The 22,258-nt window shown below is 35.0% G+C and overlaps 1 protein-coding gene across 3 annotated transcripts in view; it reads right to left on the minus strand.

Annotated features, from left to right (window-relative positions):
• Positions 1-22,258, minus strand: part of Gpc6 (glypican 6) — a 1,113,645-nt gene that overhangs the window by 886,292 nt on the left and 205,095 nt on the right. The window lies entirely within an intron of this gene.

Raw genomic sequence — 22,258 nt, forward strand, 5'->3', positions numbered from 1 at the left:
CTTTCTGCTCTTCCTCCCTGGACCTGACACCAACTGCCACCTCGGATCACTGACATCATCTGCTTTTTCTGCTAGTGGTGGGATTAAGTATGCCAAGAAATAAAACAATGAAGCATTGAAAAGGCAGAGAGACAAGCACAAAGCACTCTGGGCTCTGAGGAGTGATGGATTCCCTGCGGAGAAACAGGCCAAGACTGCCAAAGACTGGGTCATGAAGAGTGCGTAGGATTTTTAGGCTGAGATGAAGCTGGGAGGATACTGGCAAAAGTTCAGAGACCATCACCTTCATGAGTCCCTTGAAATTTAAATGCAGCTACACTTTTCTAGAGTAAAAACTCAATTGAGCAGCTTTTCGTTGTCGTCTATCATCCCGGTGTTTTTATAATTTATTATTTTTGTGCTGGGGGTATATTATGACACTTACAAAATTTCTTACAATATGTCATAGTTGAATTCAAAAGTAAACTGTGGCAGTAGTAGTCAAACATAGATGAAACTAGACAAAGAACCATAAACAATGAGTGATATGTTCATTTTTATACTAGGATTCTGAAGAGCTAGATCTCAATGCCAGCTTTTCCACAAAGTGAAAGAGATGTACATGGATCTACCTCCCCAGATGCATTTCCTGATAGGACCTACATTGCCTACATTGTTTCCTCCTTCTTCATATAGAGGAGCAGCCATTACCAACCCAAGCCCATCTATGTCCCCAATGATCTAGTCAATATATTCCGTCCCACTGCCTGTTCTGTCCAGTTTTAGGATGTGCTCAGAGGCCAGGATAGCAGTGAATGACAGTATGCAAAACTAAAACCCCAATGATAGGAGAAGCTGACGTTGGCCTTGACAGAGTATTCAAGTGCTGTCTTAAGGCTCCTCCATGTCCTTACAAACTCCATTTTTGTACAACAGGAACTTTTACTTTGGGGTGAATTTGGATGTCTGACAAACTAAACAAATCTGTAAACACTTTCCTTATCTTAAAACCAAGAGGTCACATCCTTATAGATTCCATAAAAATCACTTGGGCCATTTATCTCACTTTGCTCAAAAGTAGACTTTACTGAAATCATCTTGTCTTTGCCCTTAAAAGAAATGTGTGAGTGTGGTGCATATAAATAAACTAAGGATAGTGGATAGTGTTGTGTTAACTTTTGTTTTCCTACTCTAAGTGTACTTTAAGGATCAATAAATAAATAAATGCTGAATGAATAAACATAAATTAATAAAAATAAAATTAAAAAACAAGGCTTACTACATAGGCACTTCAGATCCTCCACTCTGAATTTAGTAATGTTTTTAGAATGCTGACAAATAATTCAACTTCAGGGAGCACATTGAGCAGAGGAAAAAAGTGATCAGGATTTTGAGACTTCATCTCTAATTGACAATGAAACTAAAGACAAGGAACAAATGAAGTGATATCATAAGAAACGTGGCACGTGTATTTCTATAAATGAGATAATAAGATGCTACGTGTATCTAAGAAATCAAATAGTGCACTCTGAATTTAAAAGGAAGCAAAAATATTTTATTTACTTTTTAAGTGTTGAATGTGCTGAGCTCTAGTAGGGATAAAAGCAATCCAAGTGACTAGAGGAAAGAAACAGAAACTGGGAAAATCATATAAAGGCCTGATCCAGGAAATATTTTATTGTTAACTGCACAGGTTGTCTGTCCAGAAACTTCAAAAATGAACATAGAGAGAATAAGGAGAAACTTTGCCAACTTTGGAAACAATATGGCAGCCAACAGATGGGATTCTACATCTTAGGGCTATCCTAAAGGTATGGCCACATGGGACACAGTCCTGAGCTTTTCAGTGACACAAGGAAGCATCAGTAGTATAAGAGAAAAATGACATCCTGTTTGTGTGGAATTGTACACAGTTAGAAACCCTTGAGCCCAGACTACATATCAAGACAATAGGCTCATCATCCCTCTTTGGGCAGAATTTGATTTGAACTTACATCCACAATGCTCTGGATTCAGCCCAGGCTCTCTGGGACATTAAGGGAACTTTTACAATGACCTTTGATTTACCCATTTGTCATGTTCACTCTATCTATGTCTATGGTTCAAAGAGTGCAGTGTACAAATTAAGTGCATATGGGACTTTGTCTACAGTCAAAGATGCCATCTCTGTTTCCCCAACTTTTTAACTTGAATAATTTAAGGACCTGATATGTTATCAATTGCCCTTCAGCCACAAACTGTATCAACATTGGGGTCTTCAACACAAAAGCCTATTTTTAGTCTTTTATCTTTTGTACGAAATGGCCATATATCCCTATTAACTGATCAGGATTACTCAACATATGGAATGCCAGACCTTCTCTTTTTGAAATACAATTTCCTTCTGGCTTTTTGCCCAAACATAGTTAAGTAGTATTAGCTCCCCAGACAGACCTCATCGTCTTTGAGTTAAACACAGTGAGAAGTGCTGATGCTTAGATTTCACTAATATCTTTGCTCTATAATCCTTTATTTTATGACCTGCCCCTGGCTGCTCCCTAAGCTAAGAATTTTCTGTTCATAAAGCAGGGTGACAAGTCTCATCACATAATGATAAAGAAAATGATGTTACTTTAGCTCTCACACAAGCCATCAGAACACAATATGAATGTCGATGCTCTAGGCTACTGTCTGCTCCAACGTGAAAAGTAAAACATTACACTTTCATCCAACAGGAGAAAACCCTAGAAGTTTGTTGTTTAATCTTTTACTCATAATAGAGACCAACAGAGGCAGCAGTGACAGCAGTGGTATCATTTCTGAAGCCATCAGAACCTTCCTTGGAATAATACACCGAAAGCATGTTGAAAAGATATTCAGCTCAGGTTGTTGTTAATAATTCTCAAATTGCTTAGAATGTTCAGACCAGGAAGAAAAAAATGGTAAAACTGAATTTTTTTTTGCCTAACAACCCCTATCTTTTATTTTTTATACCTAATGTATACTATTTATGTAATACATCCCCAATGCCTGGAACACTTCTAAGTTGGTGACAAATGTTAAGCTATTAAATATTTACAAGTATAAAAGTAGGTTCTAAGTCACCACCAATTTTTACAGGTGAAGAAGTTGAAGCACAGAGAGGTTATATAAGTTGTCGAAGGTCACAGTGCTTGTAAGTGGCAGAGCCAGACAGTCTGGCTCCAATGTCTGTATACTCCTCTATTATAATAGTTTTTCTGACTCTGTAAAGAAAATAAAATATAAATGCCAGTCTTTAAAACCTTTGAGTAGCAATAGTTAAATTTTGTTAAGAAAGAATAAGTGTTCCAACTTCAAACCTAAGGAAAAATATTAATGTATGTAATTTAATATATATGAATACATATATTGCTTAGCTTGTAAAAGCCATGCTAATGAGATGAAGTGAAGAAGATAGGTAAAATATAAATTTACTTATTAAAGATTTTAGAGTCAAAGAGCAACAAAAGTCTAGAAGATCTTTGACTCTAAAATCTTTAATAAATGAAACAGGTGCAAAATTTAAATTTAATTTAAATTTGGGTTGATGAGGTACTTACAAGTGACTACCATTGCTTTACTTGGTACACATCAATTTCATGTATCACCACCTGTCTCTTGAAAATGGGGAACAAAAACATTGTTTATAATGCCTCCCCTACTCCTCTGTCCAAAAAGCAACACTGTGCTACAAATGAAGGACAGCACAGATGGTTTGGACTGGGGGAATGCTTTTCACTTGAGAACTTTATTCTCCCTCAACTATTATGTCTTCCTTACTCCCACGCCCCTCTGAACTTAGCTCTACACCTATGATCCCTATCTCAACTGTTCTGTAGTGTTGCCAACCTACCACTTAATTATAAGACACTGAGCAGCTCACACTTTTGGCTTTGAATGATTCTAATGACTACCAGTTTCTTTTATCCTCTCTCTCTCTCTCTCTCAATTGAACTTGAGGTTTCACAAATGGACTCTAACCACTGGAGCCACTCCCGTCAGTCCTTTCGGGTATTTTAAATTTCATTTTTGAGATAGGTTTTTGCTAATTTTGCCCAGTCTGGCCTTGAACTCACGTTCCTGGTGCTTCTGCCTTATGACCAATATTCTGACCTCTTAAAGGTGTTCTCTGAGATGATAACAACAATATTATTAAAATAATAACAACAAAATAATACTACTAGACAGTATGCTAGGAATCTCGTAGAACGACTTCTTTTAACCCTCACACTAGTGGGGATGACAGTCAGGGTATTTAACACCAATTATAATGGTCTCAGGCCATAAGCAACCCACAAAGCTGGAATTGTACAAACTGCTTGAGTATCAGCTGCGCAGTAAGTTTGCATAAAATTTCCGTCTCACAGAAGATGCAATTCAGCTCGGCAAATTTAAGTAAAATGTGTAAGTCAGACAATTAGCTAGTGTCATACCTACACCAGGTTTAGTTTGATTTCATGGTGGCCTCTTATATTTACTCTGTGTCATTTTCTCACCTCCCATCACTCCTCAGTAAAAGTCTATGTAACTGAGTTTATTCCTGGTGAACCACCAGAACAATTAGTTGCCATATTTCAGATGTCTGGAAAATTATACATGAAGGAATTGTGCAAATATCAAACAGAGAGGTACAAAAATAAACTGTCAAACTTCCTAAGCATGTCTGGAACTTTTCTAAAGCAATCCTGTAAGTTATTCACCAAATCAAGACATTTTTATAAGAATTAGAGAGAATTTATTAAGAATTAGTGAGAACCGGTGCTAAAAAAAATGGAATAACCAGCATGAACCAGGACAGTTCCAGAATCTGAGATAAATGGTCATGTTTCTTATTAAGATTCTTATCCAGATTCTTGTACAGAATCAACACCTTATCACCCCATTGAGTAGCTCAAGTTCCTTAACTCCATCTTCCTAACATAAGCCACAGTCTAAGTGGAATCAAGTGACCCTTTTGGCTAGGATGAAATCTTATTGTTTAATTGTCTGTCCCAAGACTTCAGCCTTTTCCCATGTATGCCTGCTGTCTTCTCTCTGCTAGAATGTCTTTTCCCTTCTCTCTCATGAACTGTCCACTTAGATACTTTCATCATCTAAAACCTAGTCTTATTTTTTAAAATTTTATTCATATGTACATACAATGTTTGGGTCATTTCTCCCCGCTTCTTCCCACCCCCTCCCTTAACTACCCCACCCCCTCCCTCTCCCTTCCTATCCCCTTGCTTCCAGGCAGAAACTATTTTGCCCTTATCTCTAATTTTGTTGAAGAGAGAGTATAAGCAATAATAGGAAGGACCAAGGGTTTTTGCTAGTTGAGATAAGGATAGCTATACAGGGAGTTGACTCGCTTTGCTTTCCTGTACATGTGTGTTACCTTCTACGTTAATTCTTCTCAAACTAACCTTTTCTCTTGTTCCTGGTCCCCTTCTCCTGCATTAATTTCTCTGTGTTGAGGGCAACAAAAGCTATCTAGTTTTTTGCTACCTATCCTCATACCTCCCTTGTGTGCTCTCGCTTTATCATGTGTGAAACCTAGTCTTATTATTGACTTCTTTGTAAAGCTTCCCATACTGCTCCTACCCACAATTTTCAAGTGGGCCAGGAGCCCCTCCTTTGAGTTACCACATTCTGTCATGGCTTCCTCATTGTCTCTCTTATATTTCTTTTGCACAATGATTCATCTCTTGTTAAAATACAAGATGGTGCTTATTACATATATTTCTATGTATGTTTGTATTTATTTGTTCAAGAATAGCTATAAATTCCTTAGCTCTTTTATAGTAACCTACAGTGCATGTTTGATAAATATTGATGAATTTTTACAATCAAATCAATATTACGAGAAAGCAGGGCATGCTAAGGGGAGGTCACATGAGAGGGTAAAAGAAGTTAAGAAGGTGAATATAGTTGATGTACTTCCTAGATAAGAATGAATATAGAGTTTTTAAAAGAGTTGAAATCACCCTAAGAAGGAGTCTAAGGTAGAAAGGAGAAAATAGAGGAGATGAACCAATTCAGGTTATAATACATATATACATGAAAACATCACAATGAAACAGAATTGGGGATATAGCTCATCCTTGGAGCAGTTTTCTAGCATGAGCAAGACTCTGGGCTCTATTCCCAGCATTGCAAAGCCAAAACCAAAAACATATATATTATATATATAATATATACATACATATAGATATAATAAAGCAAATATCTTATTACAATAGTCAGCACTGACACAGAATTGGCAACTTACAAAATTCTGAGTTACTACACTGCAATTATCTATAATTCATTATAATTCACTTTATTACATATATACTTTCAATTAAATAGAGAACAAAGAATTAAATAATCTTTCAGATTTGGAATTGTTTTTAAAGCAATGATTCAAATATTTTGTGAATAAAATGGAAACTTCAAAAAGTGTAAGTAGTAATATAAAACTTATAAAGGAAGACAAAATGACTATAATAATGTACCATTGAAGATTATGATGTTAACACAGAGAAACTTAAGGACATATTTATTATTCTAAGGTGGAAATTGTAATGTGCCAAAAGAAAGTCAAAGTATTTCTCAGAGAGGAAACCCATGCAGATTATGAAACCTTTGATCAAATAGATTGCTGTGAGTGAGATTATGAATGACCACCAGTCAGATTCCTTCCACCTCTGACACCTCTACTTCCTCTGCTTCACGTAAACTGCCTGTTTGATAACAACAGATGCTCAGAGAACTAAAAACTGTTGCACTTTCTGAAGGAATAAAATATGCTTATATGACAATATATGGCACCTGATAGGAAAAGAACGCTGATGAAATAAAGTCGGACCTCCATTTACACACCAAGCAGAGAGAGGATAAATAGTGAGAGTATTGCTACAGCAGACTCCACAGAAGACTACAAACTCTGAGCCCACAAATGCAAACATTTCTAATAATTTTTTTAAATGAAAGTACAATTTTACAATTTTATGAAAAGTGTAATTTTACAATTTTTTATGAAAGTGCAATCACCTACAAGAATCTTAACTAGTAAAAAATATTAAATGACTTGAATTCAATAGTAAACAACTTGATGGATGTTCTGCTTTTCTGTGCAGGTAAGCCTGGGGATTTTCAAATGCAGGACATATAAAGTAACTCACTTCCAAATAAGAGATTGGGGCCTTGGTTGAGTGGGGAAGACATTTGCTCTAAAATGTTTGTCACAGTGATGATCAGAACAACCCTGTAGCAGCTAATAGTAGAGTTCATCCACTACTGAGACTCATTGTTTCTGCCATAGCTGCGTTCTTACTTTCAAATACTTAATTAAAATATAAAACCTTATAAGACCAAATATTATTTAATGGATATTATTAATTGTTGAAACAAACTGAAAACATATATGTTAATAAGCAAATTTGGGGATAATAGCTCAGTTTCAAAGTAAAATCATTGCAAATTAAAAATATTTGTTGTATAGCATAAATTCTATAAGTAGATTAAGATTTTCTTGTTAAAAGTCTCTTTATTATTATTTGATAGATGGATGAATGGACGCAAGGATGAAAATTCTCACATCTCAGTAAAAACTACATGGAATATTGTAATATCTATATAACAACTCATGGCATACAGTCTTTCTTAAAATAGATTCTGTCAAACCAATTAGTACTTTTAAGTCTAAAACACTGCATTGTTATTGATTAACATATTTCACAATAGTGATCAAGTCATATACCTAAAAAAAGTATGAAAACAACACAGTGATTTAATGGAGAACTTTAAGCCATTTGTCCAGTTTCTTATAAATTAATAATCTGACAGCAGGGCTCTAAGATTTGACTACGATAGCTATCATATTTAATGAAACAACTGACACTATTGTAACTTGCAAACCATCTCTGCTTGTATATAAAGTGTGGCTCTTAAAAAATCTCTAACTGGCTATCAGAAAGAGTGCCTTTCTGTCATGGATATCCCTGAGCCAAACTCTTGAGCTCTTTTTCACAAAAATACATTTCACTGTGTATATTTATGGTATATAATATGATGTTATAAGCTACATATATAGTGAAATGGTTATTATAGTGTAACAAATTAATATATCATCTCACAGTTCTTCCTCAATGTAAACTATAATCTACTCAGAAAAACTCTTGCATGCAATACATTATTAATTATTGTCCTCAGGTTGTATATAAGATCTTTAGATTTATACATCCTACATATTTGCTACTTTGTATCCTCTGACCTACCTCTCACCATTTTCCTCCTCCCATCTCAGTCTTGGTAGCCATTGTTTGATTCTTTATCCTTATATATTTGACTTTAAAAAAATATTGCACATATGAGATATGCAACATTTTTCTTTGTGAGTTTAGCTTATTTCATTTAGCATAATGTCTCTCAGTATCATTGTACATGTTGTAGAAAATTCCCCTTTTTAAGGCTGAATATTGAACTCTTGGGTATCACTGAGCCAAGCCCATTGAGCTCCTGGTCATATCTGTGGTCTTCTAAGGAAAACCTGCTTTGCAGTCTTACATTTTCAAATCCAAGCAGAACTGGCTACAGATTGCAAAGTTAGAATGTTTCAAAACTGAGACCAATAAAAGCATGTTACATAGAGTTAGAAAACATCTGCATTTCAAATTAGGTGAAATAAGAGTAAATAGTATTTGATTATTACAAAGCGTTTAGCATATTAGCTGCTGTTGCATAGCTGTCAATTTGTTAGCTATAGTTTCCTTCAGCAAAGATACTTTTAAGCTCCCTTAATAAACCTAAAATTCATATAAGTATTTGTATATGCATAAAAAAGGAACATTTATATAAAGGTTCTCAGAATCTTGTAAACATTTCATGTCACCTGTGGTTTTGTGTCTGTTTGCTTCTTTTTGTAGTCTTGTTTCATATCTCTGAACAAGTGATTTCTTGGCCATTATCTTAGTCTTATGAATCAGGTACAGTAGTTCTTTCTTATCTGTGGTTTCACTTTTCTGTGGTTTTGGTTACCCATGGTCAACTACAGTTGAAAAATAGTACATGGAAAGTTCCAGAAATAAACAATTCATAAGTTTTAAATTGAGCACACCTCTGAATAGTGTAATGAATACTTGCACTGTCCCACTTCAACCACCCGGATCATGAATGATCCCTCCTTCCACTTTATCCATACTATACATTCTGCCCTTCCATTAGTCACTTAGTGGCTGTCTTAGTTGTCAGATCAACTGTCAGAGTACAGCAAGGCTTGTTTATAGAGCTCAGTGCTATCCATGGTTTAAAGCATTCACTGGAGTCTTGGAACACATGCTTATAGATGCAAAGGAGATATTATGTACTAAAACTGACAAACCTGTAACTTTAGCTTTATTCCTGGACATGGAAGTTAATTTTGATTCAATTCATGTTTTCAAACTAACCATATCAGAAAGCAACCAATTAGCCTCCATCTTAACTTTGGTGAATCAATCATTTCTTTAAATCATACTATCACGAAGACAATTAAGAAAGGGAAAGAAATGAGAGGTAATCAAATTGGGAAGGAATAAAAATATTACTTTTAAAGATGCAGGACCTTTATATAGAAAATCCTAAGCAATTCATTTAAAAAAAAAAAAGTAATAGGTGAGTTCAGAGAAATTACCAGCTACAATATTGAGATATAAAAAGAACTTCATATACTAAAAACAAAAATCTGAAAATGCAATTAAGAATGAAATACTTAAAAATAAATATAATAAAAAGTATAAGGCTTGTACACTGGAAACCACAAATTATTATTGAAAGAAATTGAAGATCTAAATAAATGGTAAGACATTTCAAGTTAATAGATGACAAGACTTAATAATATGAAGATGTCAACAGCCTAAAATTGATCCAAAGATTGAATACAATTCCTATCAAAACCCAGCTGCCTTTTTTAGAAACTGACAAGCTGATTCTAATGGATCATCGATGCAATAAAAGAGGAAATTAAAAAGTTCCTGGAAGTCAATGAAAATGAAAACACAACCTACCGGAACCTATGGGACACAGCTAAGGCAGTCTTGAGAGGAAAGTTTATAGCCATGAGTGCATATATTAAAAAGATTGAAAGATCCCAAATCAATGACCTAATGATACATCTCAAACTCCTAGAAAAACAAGAACAAGCAAATCCCAAAACAAATAGAAGGATAGAAAAAGCAAAAATAAGAGCTGAAATCAACGAAATAGAAACCAAAAAAACCATACAAAGAATTAATGAAACAAAAAGTTGGTTCTTTGAAAAAATAAACAAGATCGATAGACCCCTGGCAAACCTGACCAAAATGAGGAGAGGAAAAACCCAAATTAGTAGAATTAGGAATGCAAAAGGGGAGATAACAACAAACACCATGGAAGTCCAGGAAATCATCAGAGACTACTTTGAGAACCTATATGCAAATAAATTTGAAAATCTTAAAGAAATGGACAGATTTCTAGATACATATGATCATCCAAAACTGAACCAAGAGGAAATTAATCACCTGAATAGAACTATATGACAAAATGAAATTGAAGAAGCAATCAAGAGTCTCCCCAAAAAGAAAAGTCCAGGACCTGATGTATTCTCTGCTGAATTCTATCAGACCTTTAAAGGAGAACTGATACCAACCCTCCTTAAACTGTTCCACGAAATAGAAAGGGAAGGAAAACTGCCAAACACATTTTATGAAGCCACTATTACACTTATCCCAAAACCAGGCAAAGACACCTCCAAAAAGGAGAACTATAGGCCAATCTCCTTAATGAACACTGATGCAAAAATCCTCAACAAAATAATGGCAAACCGAATTCACCAACACATCAAAAAGATTATTCACCACGACCAAGTAGGCTTCATCCCAGGGATGCAGGGGTGGTTCAACATACGAAAATCAATAAACGTAATAAACCACATTAACAGAAGCAAAGACAAAAACCACTTGATCATCTCAATAGATGCAGAAAAAGCCTTTGATAAGATCCAACATCATTTCATGATAAAAGCTCTAAGAAAACTAGGAATAGAAGGAAAGTTCCTCAACATTATAAAAGCTATATATGACAAACCTACAGCCAGCATTATACTTAACAGAGAAAAACTAAAACCATTCCCTCTAAAATCAGGAACCAGACAAGGATGCCCACTATCTCCACTCCTATTCAACATAGTACTGGAATTCCTAGCCAGAGCAATTAGGCAAGAAGAAGGAATAAAAGGAATACAAATAGGTAAAGAAACTGTCAAAATATCCCTGTTTGCAGATGATATGATCCTATACCTTAAAGACCCAAAAAACTCTACTCAGAAGCTTCTAGACATCACCAATAGCTATAGCAAGGTAGCAGGATATAAAATCAACATAGAAAAATCATTAGCATTTCTATACACTAACAATGAGCAAACGGAAAAAGAATGTATGAAAACAATTCCATTTACAAAGCCTCAAAAAAAAATCAAATACCTAGGTGTAAACCTAACAAAAGATGTGAAAGACCTCTACAAGGAAAACTATACACTTCTGAAGAAAGAGATTGAGGAAGACTATAGAAAGTGGAGAGATCTCCCTGGCTCATGGATTGGTAGAATCAACATAGTAAAAATGTCGATACTCCCAAAAGTAATCTACATGTTTAATGCAATTCCCATCAAAATTCCAATGACATTCATTAAAGAGATTGAAAAATCTACCATTAAATTTATATGGAAACACAAGAGGCCACGAATAGCCAAGGCAATACTGAGTCAAAAGAACAATGCAGGAGGTATCACAATACCTGACTTCAAACTATATTACAAGACAATAACAATAAAAACAGCATGGTACTGGCACAAAAACAGACATGAAGACCAGTGGAACAGAATAGAGGACCCAGATATGAAGCCACACAACTATAACCAACTTGTCTTTGACAAAGGCACTAAAAATATACGATGGAGAAATAGCAGCCTCTTCAACAAAAACTGCTGGGAAAACTGGTTAGCAGTCTGCAAAAAACTGAAACTAGATCCATGTATATCACCCTATACCAAGATTAACTCAAAATGGATCAAGGATCTTAATATCAGACCCCAAACTCTTAAGTTGATACAAGAAAGAGTAGGAAATACTCTGGAGTTAGTAGGTATAGGTAAGAACTTTCTCAATGGAACCCCAGCAGCACAGCAACTAAGAGATAGCATAGATAAATGGGACCTCATAAAACTAAAAAGCTTCTGTTCATCAAAAGAAATGGTCTCTAAGCTGAAAAGAACACCCACAGAGTGGGAGAAAATATTTGCCAACTATATATCAGACAAAGGACTGATAACCAGAATATATAGGGAACTTAAAAAACTAAATTCTCCCAAAACTAATGAACCAATAAAGAAATGGGCACATGAACTAAACAGAACTTTCTCAAAAGAAGAAATTCAAATGGCCAGAGAACACATGAAAAAATGCTCACCATCTCTAGCAACAAAGGAAATGCAAATTAAAACCACGCTAAGATTCCACCTCACCCCTGTTAGAATAGCCATCATCAGCAACACCACCAACAACAGGTGTTGGTGAGGATGCGGGGAAAAAGGAACCCTCTTATACTGTTGGTGGGAATGTAGACTAGTACAACCACTCTGGAAAAAAATTTGGAGGCTACTTAAAAAGCTGGACATCGATCTACCATTTGATCCAGCAATACCACTCTTGAGGATATACCCAAAAGACTGTGACACAGGTTACTCCAGAGGCACCTGCACACCCATGTTTATTGCGGCACTATTCACAATAGCCAAGTTATGGAAACAGCCAAGATGCCCCACCACTGACGAATGGATTAAGAAAATGTGGTATCTATACACAATGGAATTCTATGCAGCCATGAAGAAGAACAAAATGTTATCATTCGCTGGTAAATAGATGGAATTGGAGAACATCATTCTGAGTGAGGTTAGCCTGGTCCAAAAGACCAAAAATCGTATGTTCTCCCTCATATGTGGACATTAGATCAAGGGCAAACACAACAAGGGGATTGGACTATGAGCACATGATAAAAGCAAGAGCACACAAGGGAGGGGTGAGGATAGGTAAGACACCTAAAAAACTAGCTAGCATTTGTTGCCCTTAACTCAGAGAAACTAAAGCAGATACCTTAAAGCAACTGAGGCCAATAGGAAAGGGGAACAGGTACTAGAGAAAAGGTTAGATCAAAAAGAATTAACCTAGAAGGTAACCCCCACGCACAGGAGATCAATGTGAGTCAACTCCCTGTATAGCTATCCTTATCTCAACCAGCAAAACCCCTTGTTCCTTCCTATTATTGCTTATACTCTCTCTACAACAAAATTAGAAATAAGGGCAAAATAGTTTCTGCTGGGTATTGAGGGGGGGGAGAGGGAGGGGGCGGAGTGGGTGGTAAGGGAGGGGGTGGGGGCAGGGGGGAGAAATGAACCAAGCTTTGGATGCACGCATGAATAATAAAAGAAAAATGAAAAAAAAATAAAATCCACAGGGAAATGCAAGGGAAACCAAGTAATACTTATGTAAAAGAAGAACAGCGTTACAGATTGACACTTGATAATTCCAAGTCTTACCATAAAATTGCAATAATCAATACAATATGGTCCTGATGTAAGGATAGATGAAGACAATAATGAATTAAAATTTGGAGCCCAGAAATAATCCTTGCTCTTATGACTAATGTATTTTCAACAAATGGTGTTAATACAACTGCTTATCTACAGACAAGAGAGTGAAGTTGGATGCTTGCCTCACAAGGTCTACAAGTTATCTCAGAGGAAATGGTTATAACATCTAAGACCTAAGTACAAGGGCTGAAATGATGAAACTCATAGGAAAAAACACAAGAGTAAATATTCATCACCCTGTATTAGGCAATGTGATCCTTAGATAAAACACCAAACGCACAAGTGCAAAAGAGAAACATAGAAAAATTAAAGATGTCTCAAAATCTTTAAACAACGTGCATCAATAGACAGCATCACGAAAGTGAAAAGAAAATCCATAGAATGGGAGAACATATTTGCAGATCAGATATCTAGTAAATGGGTCATATTCAAAACATAAAAATAACCCACAGAACTCATCAATAAAAAGAATTATGTAGTTAAAAGCAACAGAGGTCAATATGGGGAGGTGATCAGGAACTAGTGAAAAGGTTAGGTTGAGATGAATCAACTTGGTTGATTCTGGTTGTAATACACTTGTGCATGGAAGCAGCGCTAGGAATCTGTCCGTATAGCTATCCTTATCTCAACTAGCAAAAACGCTTTGCCTTTCTTATTATTGCTTATGTCTACTCTTCAACAAAATTGGAGAAAAGGGCAGAACAGGTTCTGCCTGGAAGTGAGAGGGAGTGGGAGGACAGGGAGGGGGCCGAGGGCAGGGGGTAGAAATGGCCCAAACAATGTATACACATATGAATAAATGAATAAATTTAAAAAATGGATCAAGGATCTAAATTCTTCAAAGAAGATACAAGAAATAACCAATGGGCACATTAAAAGAAGCTAACATCATTCGCCAGAAGAGAAATGTAAAGCACAAAGAGATACCAATTTATAATCACGGGAGGTTGGTTATAAACAAAAGGACAAACTAACTACTGTCATTGCAGTTGTGGAGAACTGGAGCCCTCATACATAGCTGGTAGCACAGTAATGTGACACAGTTGCTTTGCAAAAGTCGGGCAGTTTCTCAGTTAAACATAGAAGTACCATATTATCCAGCCATTACACTCTTAGGTGGACAAACCAAAACCTATGTCCACAAAAGAACTTGTCAACAAATGTTCATAGCAGCATTATTCATTAATACAGAAAGAGTAGAAACAACCTAAATGTTTGTCAAGTGATGAGTTGAGAAATAAAAATGAGAGTGTCCACACAATAGCATACTATTAGGCAATAAAAAGGAATAGGGTTCTGTTTTTTCTATAGCACGAATGAAATGAAAATGTTCACTTGACATGAAATGCACAGAACAGACAAATTCACAGAGACACAAAACAAATTAGTTCTAGCTAAGTATGGATTAATTAGGAGTGACTGCTAATGGATATGGGATTTCTTTGTGGGAAATGAAAATGTTCTAGAATTAGATAATAGTGATTGAAATACAATTTTGGGAGGGTGAATATAGTGCAAATACTGTATACACATGAATGTAAATGGAAAAATGATACCTGTTGAAACTATTCCAGGAAAGGGGGAGAGTAAAGGAGAATGATGGAGGGACTGAGCTCAAGTATGATATAGTTGATATATTGTAAAAACTTTTGTAAATGCCACAACAGAACAAAAACAACCACAGTACTGTACACATTAAGACAATGAACTTTATTTTACGTGAATTATATTTTGCTTAAATTGTTATTTAAAAAATTACTTGCTCTTGTCCTCATACCTGCTTTTGAAAGAAACACTCATCCTTCAAAAAAGAAAAAATACTCAGTTTATAGTACACAGCCTATATTTCATCAGATTCAGTCACTTGAAAATAGAAAATGCAACCAAGATCATAAGTACCACTAAATTTAAATAACATTTCAAAGGCATACTCTTTAAAGAAGTATAAAGAATAACCATGATGCCTTTCAATGTTGCATCAAGAGTGATATTAAAGAAAAACATGCCCCCTAAATCAATGTGTATGTATTACAATTTAAAATGTTAATTAGTTTTCATTTAAGCATTAACATCCCTTGGAGACACGGTGACAAAAGTCACAGGTGGAAATGAAAGGAACACTGCTTATCAGAAATGAGAAATAATGTCTTTGTTGCCAAAATAACCAAATTGTCTCATAAAAAATGCATGATTTGACATTCACTTATCAATGTTTCCAAAATGCAACTCTTATCTTGCCTTTGCTGTAAATTTCATTTCCTGGTAATGACTTCACAGATCTCCCCCTCTATATGCATGTCTTATTTATTTCTGTTTCCAAAATAAATTAAACCAGAGAAAGTTGGCCCCAGCTGTCTCTCTGTATCACTCACCATGGGAAATAAATCATCATTTTAGTCCCAAAGATATGCTGCATGAAAATTGCTTATTCAATTTTCAGTTTTCCACATGAACCTTCTTATACAATGATATCCAAATCATAGAATTGCTGATGGCAAGTGATCTTTAGAGGTAATGTATCTCTGCGAACAGTGTAGATAACTGATAAATGTTTGGTGGATTAAATCTACTTTTTGGCACTAATCTTCAATTCCCAATTTACCTGTGAAACAACGGTTTAAACTCCAATGATGGACACTCACTCTCTTAGGAGAATCACCCTGTTTGAACAGCACTAATTGTTAGAAACTTCTTTTTCACAATGAACTTCCTTGATCTTTCCGTGTCTTCTGTAGCCACATATAATCTTGACTTCCTGCTTTCTTTATAAACATTTTGACACATTTATGATATCCAATATAACTTAGCCCGGTTTTAGGTTTGTATGTTTGTTTCTAAAATTGTCAACTTATACTTGCACCTTTGTCAATTTGAGATCACTATTTGAGATTGGTCCTATAATTTTTGGACCCTAGACTTTAAATTGTTTAGGAGAAACTATTCTTGAGCTACCAAACTCTTGCTTTTCAAAAAAAATATAATGGATTCCTGACATACAATGTTCCTTCATCCCTCTTTCAAGCAGATATCCTCTTTTGTAAACAAGATATAGTTATATTCAGGTCTCAAGGTGTATTTCTCAAGGCTTGATGTTAACTAGCTCACCTAGCCTTCAGGCAGATGATTCTTTACGAGTTGATCACTCCACTAGCCTAAGCTACAGTCCTTTTCTAATTACATCTATATAGCCAGATATAATTTTTTTAATATTTTCCACTCTTTGAAAAGGTTCAACATACCTAGGATTTGGTAGTCTTTAGAAGTATTGCCAAGATTATTTCTGACAGTGTTACTTGTCTTTTAAAGTACCAATAAAATAGGTAAGAGCACACAGTTTTGATAGGTTTTGGGATGTCCTGTATGTTTCAGGTACAGTGTATGAAGGTGTGTCATGTTCTGCCTTATCAATTCTGTACCATTGCAGAGAAATTTAACATGACTTCCCTATATCTTTCTAAAATCATCTCCCTTAAGTTGCCACATCAGTACCATATCTCTTTTAGTGCCAACAGCAGGTGATCTCACTCTGAAATTTTCCATCATATCTCAGACTGATTTTTAAATAGGGATTTCATATAGTCCTTCATTTCACACTTTATCCTGACACCTTTTGCATGTCAAGTTCCTTATCAGAGGAACTTGTCTCTCCCAGAGAGAGCTGAATGAATGCCTGCAAGTCCTGATTCAGGTCTTATTGACTTTATCACTTGAGACAAGAACTGAGCCAGAAAAAGAGATTAAGACACTAAGTCTGAAAACTTAACATTTTTGGTTCTATGACTTCAAGGCTGAATTTTCTAAGAAGCAGAATAATTTCTTGGCTAGGTTTAATCCTTCCCAATGGTCAGCTCATATAAATGCCCTTATGATGTTTAATAGCTAAACTCAAGCCACTCTAAAAGTCTCCATTTTGGAAGATATAATATGAAATAAAGCATACATTTCAAAAAGACAATTCAAGTACCACTAAATATCTTATGCACTAATAATTTTTAACAAGCAGCTCACATACAGCAGTATGTTAAGATTAAAAGGCTTCATATATTTTTTCTTATATTAAAAAGAACACCTGCTGTTAAAACTGTGCTTACTCTCTATATAAGAAACAAACAGTTAAGGAAGAAGTAATTAAAGAAACTCTCAAGTACCAGCATCCTTAGAGAAAAATAATTTTATGCAGAAAATAAGTCAGATTTTATTTGTATTCCTATTCTGATCTCAGTACATGAGAATTGTCCTTAAAAGCAATACTAACTCTCAGCCCCATAAATTATATGCATATTTCCAATGGCTCCTCTGATTACATCCATCTTTTTTAAGAAAATAAATAATTTCTTTGTGTACTGCTTACTTATGATAGTTATCTTAGCTGGCTTTTGACATATCTTAAATATGCTTCAGAAACTTACTAACCCAGTCATTCTCTTTAGTTTTCCTTGGAGACACAAAAACTTGTTTAAACATCATAACATATGTTATTATCAGCCAAAACCAGAGGAAAGTTACAAAATACAAATTATAGAGCAATGTTTCTAGCATTTAATTGCAGATCCAATAACCATAAAATGAAGGGGAGACTATTTCTACCACTCATGGAAAAAATAGGAATTAAAGTAACTACACATTTAGAGTTAAACAAAATCATCTTTAATACTGTAAGTTTCTAAAAGCTTTTGTTTTTTTCTCCAAGAAAATTAAATTAATACTTAAAATCTGTGCTTCTCAAAAATAACATTCATTATTCATAAATAAAATTTTAATATTAGTAATGTTAAATGTGCAATCATGGGAATAAAGCACATATTCCCCAACACTATTAATAGCTAGTGAGGGAAAGGGAAGTTGTTATTTATGAAAACGTAACTCATATCTAGCATATCTAGAATTGGTTCTCATAGCTACTATGTAAAAATGCGCATTGATTTCAGCTTATTTAGAAATCCAAGTAGATTGTTACGTAAATTTAATGGAAAGATCTTTAGATTCCAAAATTTACTTTCTGTTAATGACAGGACTCAGGAAAATATTCATGTTTCTTTGTCACTTATTCATATTTGGGTATAATGGACTCTTTATCTTCTATATATGACAGTATTTTATTTATAGACGTGATTATAATTGAAAATTTGCTATCATTAAAAAAGACAGTCATCATTTCATATTGGGTAACTAGTTTTAAGAGCACAATACGGTAAAGAAAGAATCAAGTTTCCTCAAAAAGCTATTTCCATTTTTCACATGTGATACCTATGTAGTGTTAGAAGTGCAGAGAGTTTGGCAAAACATTTCCAGTAATAACAACTGTGTTAGGAACTTTATCCATCAAGATAATGCAAGTGTGATGTGGAAAAAATTATAGGTGACTTTTGTACAAACTTTGTTTCTTTCTGATCTGATGTAGCACACAAAAAACTACAGTTTATTGTTATTTGAAAGACATTGTTCAACCATCTATTGTTTATTTCTACCATAAAAAAACTACTAAGGGAGGTGAGGTGGCTCAAGTGGTAGTGTTTGTCTGCCCAGCAAGGTGCAAGGCCCTGAGTTCAGTCCTCAGTGAATGACTGAGAATGGGGAGAAATCAAGAGAAGAGCAGTCTTTTTTAAGACCAATGCGTATTCTATACTGCTTGCTTGGAGAGAAAGGAAGAAAGAAGAGAGAGAGTTCAAAGGAAGGAAGGAAGGGAAAACTTTTCCTTTTGAAGAAATTTTTTTATTGTTGTGCTGGGCGGGGGTACATTGTGGCATTTAAAAATTCATTTCTCATTCAGAAAATCATACAGGATAAGTGTATAGAGGGAAAACCTTTCAATATTTATTTTTGTTATATCAATGGCTTCAAATGTATGGCATCCTTATCAGAACATTTAAGGTGGCAAAATTCATGTCAATGTTCCTGTTTGGCTGGACTTTTCCATAAAATATGGAAAAACAATGTTAATGTAAGAAAATGTCAGGTGACTATCCTACATAGTTTAACAATAGACATATGTATTTAAAAGGACACGAACAAGGGGATACTCTTTCATAAAAAATCCTATTCTCAAAAGCATAACAAATAATTCTCCTAGACTATCTTATTAGCAATATAATGAATTATGCAACAGAAATGCTTGTTCAAACTATTTTTTTCTAGTATGAAACACTGCATTTTAAAAAGCAACCTCTATTTTAATATTTAATACCTCAGCATATCTAGATCTCCAAAAGTAGCAAGCTATTTAAGAAAGAAGTGCACTTTTTGTGATGTTAAAAGCATTTCTGGCATTTTATATTATCTGCTTTTTAATGACTGTATTTTCCTAGCATTAAAAATGAATTAATCTCTTTCTCCCTAAGTACTCTGTTGAACATGGTGAAGAGATAGTTCAACAGGTTACTCTGCCTTGCAAAAGCCATATAGATCATTGCCTTTCTTCACATACTCGGTTTAAAAGCAAAACATCTTTAGCATCCAGGTTCATCACTTTTACAGGATTTCAGAGATACATGTTTTTCATATTTCCTACTGAATCTTATTGACTCTAGAAAGAGTACTGAAATGTAAATGAAACATGAATAAGGTACTGCTTATTACCATTTCATTTAAGAGAACAGGTTTTTAAAAAAAAATTCAACAGTTTAAACGTAAAACTACTCTAATGCTATTGATTTGGAGTAGTCTTTAGCGAGAGGGTGGTGGGGAGAGGGAGGGGCAGGGTGGTAAAGGAGGGGGTGGGGGCAGAGGGGAGAAATGACCCAAGCATTGTATGCACATATGAATAAAATAAAAATAAAAAATAAATTCAAATAATTTTTTCTCTTCAGTTCCCAAGTTACATTGGTTATTAAATAGACCTGTTCATGGTTTTACACTCTGGTGTGTTTCAATCACCATAGCATTTTCTATGTGTTAATTTAAATCACATTAACTAAACCATGGCACTATGATGAATGATGTCTGAAAACTGAGTACTAAGCTTCAGTCCCAGGTAAGATGGGGGTAAATATCTTGCATCAGGAATCTCACTGAATGTAGCTATAAAGCCTGGACAGACTCAGAAAAGTAAATAGGATCAAACAGAGTGGAGCATACAACCAGAATTACATATTACTAGCCCACTGGTATGTTTAGTAATGATTCCCTTGGACTAACTCAACACCCTGGAGTCCCAAGACAGTGAACAATATCTGGTGAAATAACAGAGAGAGGGAAAATGTTGGGAAAGTTTTCTTTGTTTTGTTTTTCTTTTGTTTTTTATATGAACACCTGTTCTCAACCATAGATGTGCATATGTAGATTTGATCCCATTCAACACACCAAACATTGAGAAGTGAAGTAACAGAGAGACTACACACAGGGCCAAGCACACATGGGACAGATCCAAGTAACACAGTACATAGTTCATAACTGAACTGACACTGGGACCAAAACTCACAGAAAGCAGGTTAAAAGTTGCAGCCTAAACTGAGCCATCTTAAGTCAGCATTAGAAAAAAAAGTCAGCAACTTTCCCAGAATTGAAAGAAGGCATAGAGACTCACGTAATATTCACAGTGTCCAAGGTAAAACAGAACATTATTTAGCATGAAGAAAAGGAAAATCACAATTGTAGAGGAAAAGACATTAAAGAGACACTAATCAATGACAATGGGTCAAGACTCCAAGAAGATCTGGACATATACCAAGAAACATCCTAATTGTGTATGCACCAAAATCCAGACTAAGTATTTAAAATCAAAACCAACAGCACTGAGCAGAAAAATAGGCAAATATGCCAATATTGAAGATGTCAATACTCCTCTCCCAGTACAGGACAACACAAGTAGCCAGCTAGAAAACCAGGAAGTGGCTCACGTCTGTAATCCTAGCTACTCTGGAGGCAGAGATCAGGAGGATCACAGTTTAAAGCCAGTCTGGGTGAATAATTCGCGAGACCCTATCTCGAAAAAACCCAAGACAAAAAGGGCTGGTGGAGTGGTGAAGGCCCTGAGTTCAAACCATGATACTGCAAAAAAAGAAAAAGAAATCCAGGTAGTATTGAAAAAAACTGAAAATTGGCATCTATCCAGTGAATCTAATAGACTTTTAGGTTATTAACTCAACAAAACCCAGTGACAGCAGAATATACATTCAGTTCACCTGGAACATTCCCCAAGACAGACCTCATCCTGGGTCATAAAGCAAACAGCAACAAAATTTAAATCATTAACATCATACATGGAATGATCTCTGACCCTAGTTCAACTCAACTAGATGTCATTAAGAGAAAAATAACAAAATTTCCCTCAAATACTTGGAAGTCAGTGACACATTTGTATGTAATCTATGGATCAAAGAGAAAAATCTCAAGAGAAAATAGAAAAGTTGAATTAAAGTGGAAATACAACGTGGCAGAATTTATGAAATGCATTTCAAGTTTAAGTGGAAATCTATACTGTTAAATCCTCACCTTATTAAAAAAAGTCTTAAAAATGTGAAAGAAGAGGACAATAAACATAAAGCAAGTAGAAGCAAGAAAATAAGAAAGATAAAAAGCAGAAATCAGGAGAAAGAAATCAGTGGAGAACATCAATAAATGAAGTTACCTTTGAAAAAAAGAAAAACCAAACTGATAAATCTTTAGAAATACAGAAGAGAGAACACACAAATTACGAATATCAGGAATATGTATTATAAC

The sequence above is a fragment of the Castor canadensis genome, chromosome 10 (genome assembly GCF_047511655.1).
Source record: "Castor canadensis chromosome 10, mCasCan1.hap1v2, whole genome shotgun sequence".
NCBI lineage: Eukaryota > Metazoa > Chordata > Mammalia > Rodentia > Castoridae > Castor > Castor canadensis.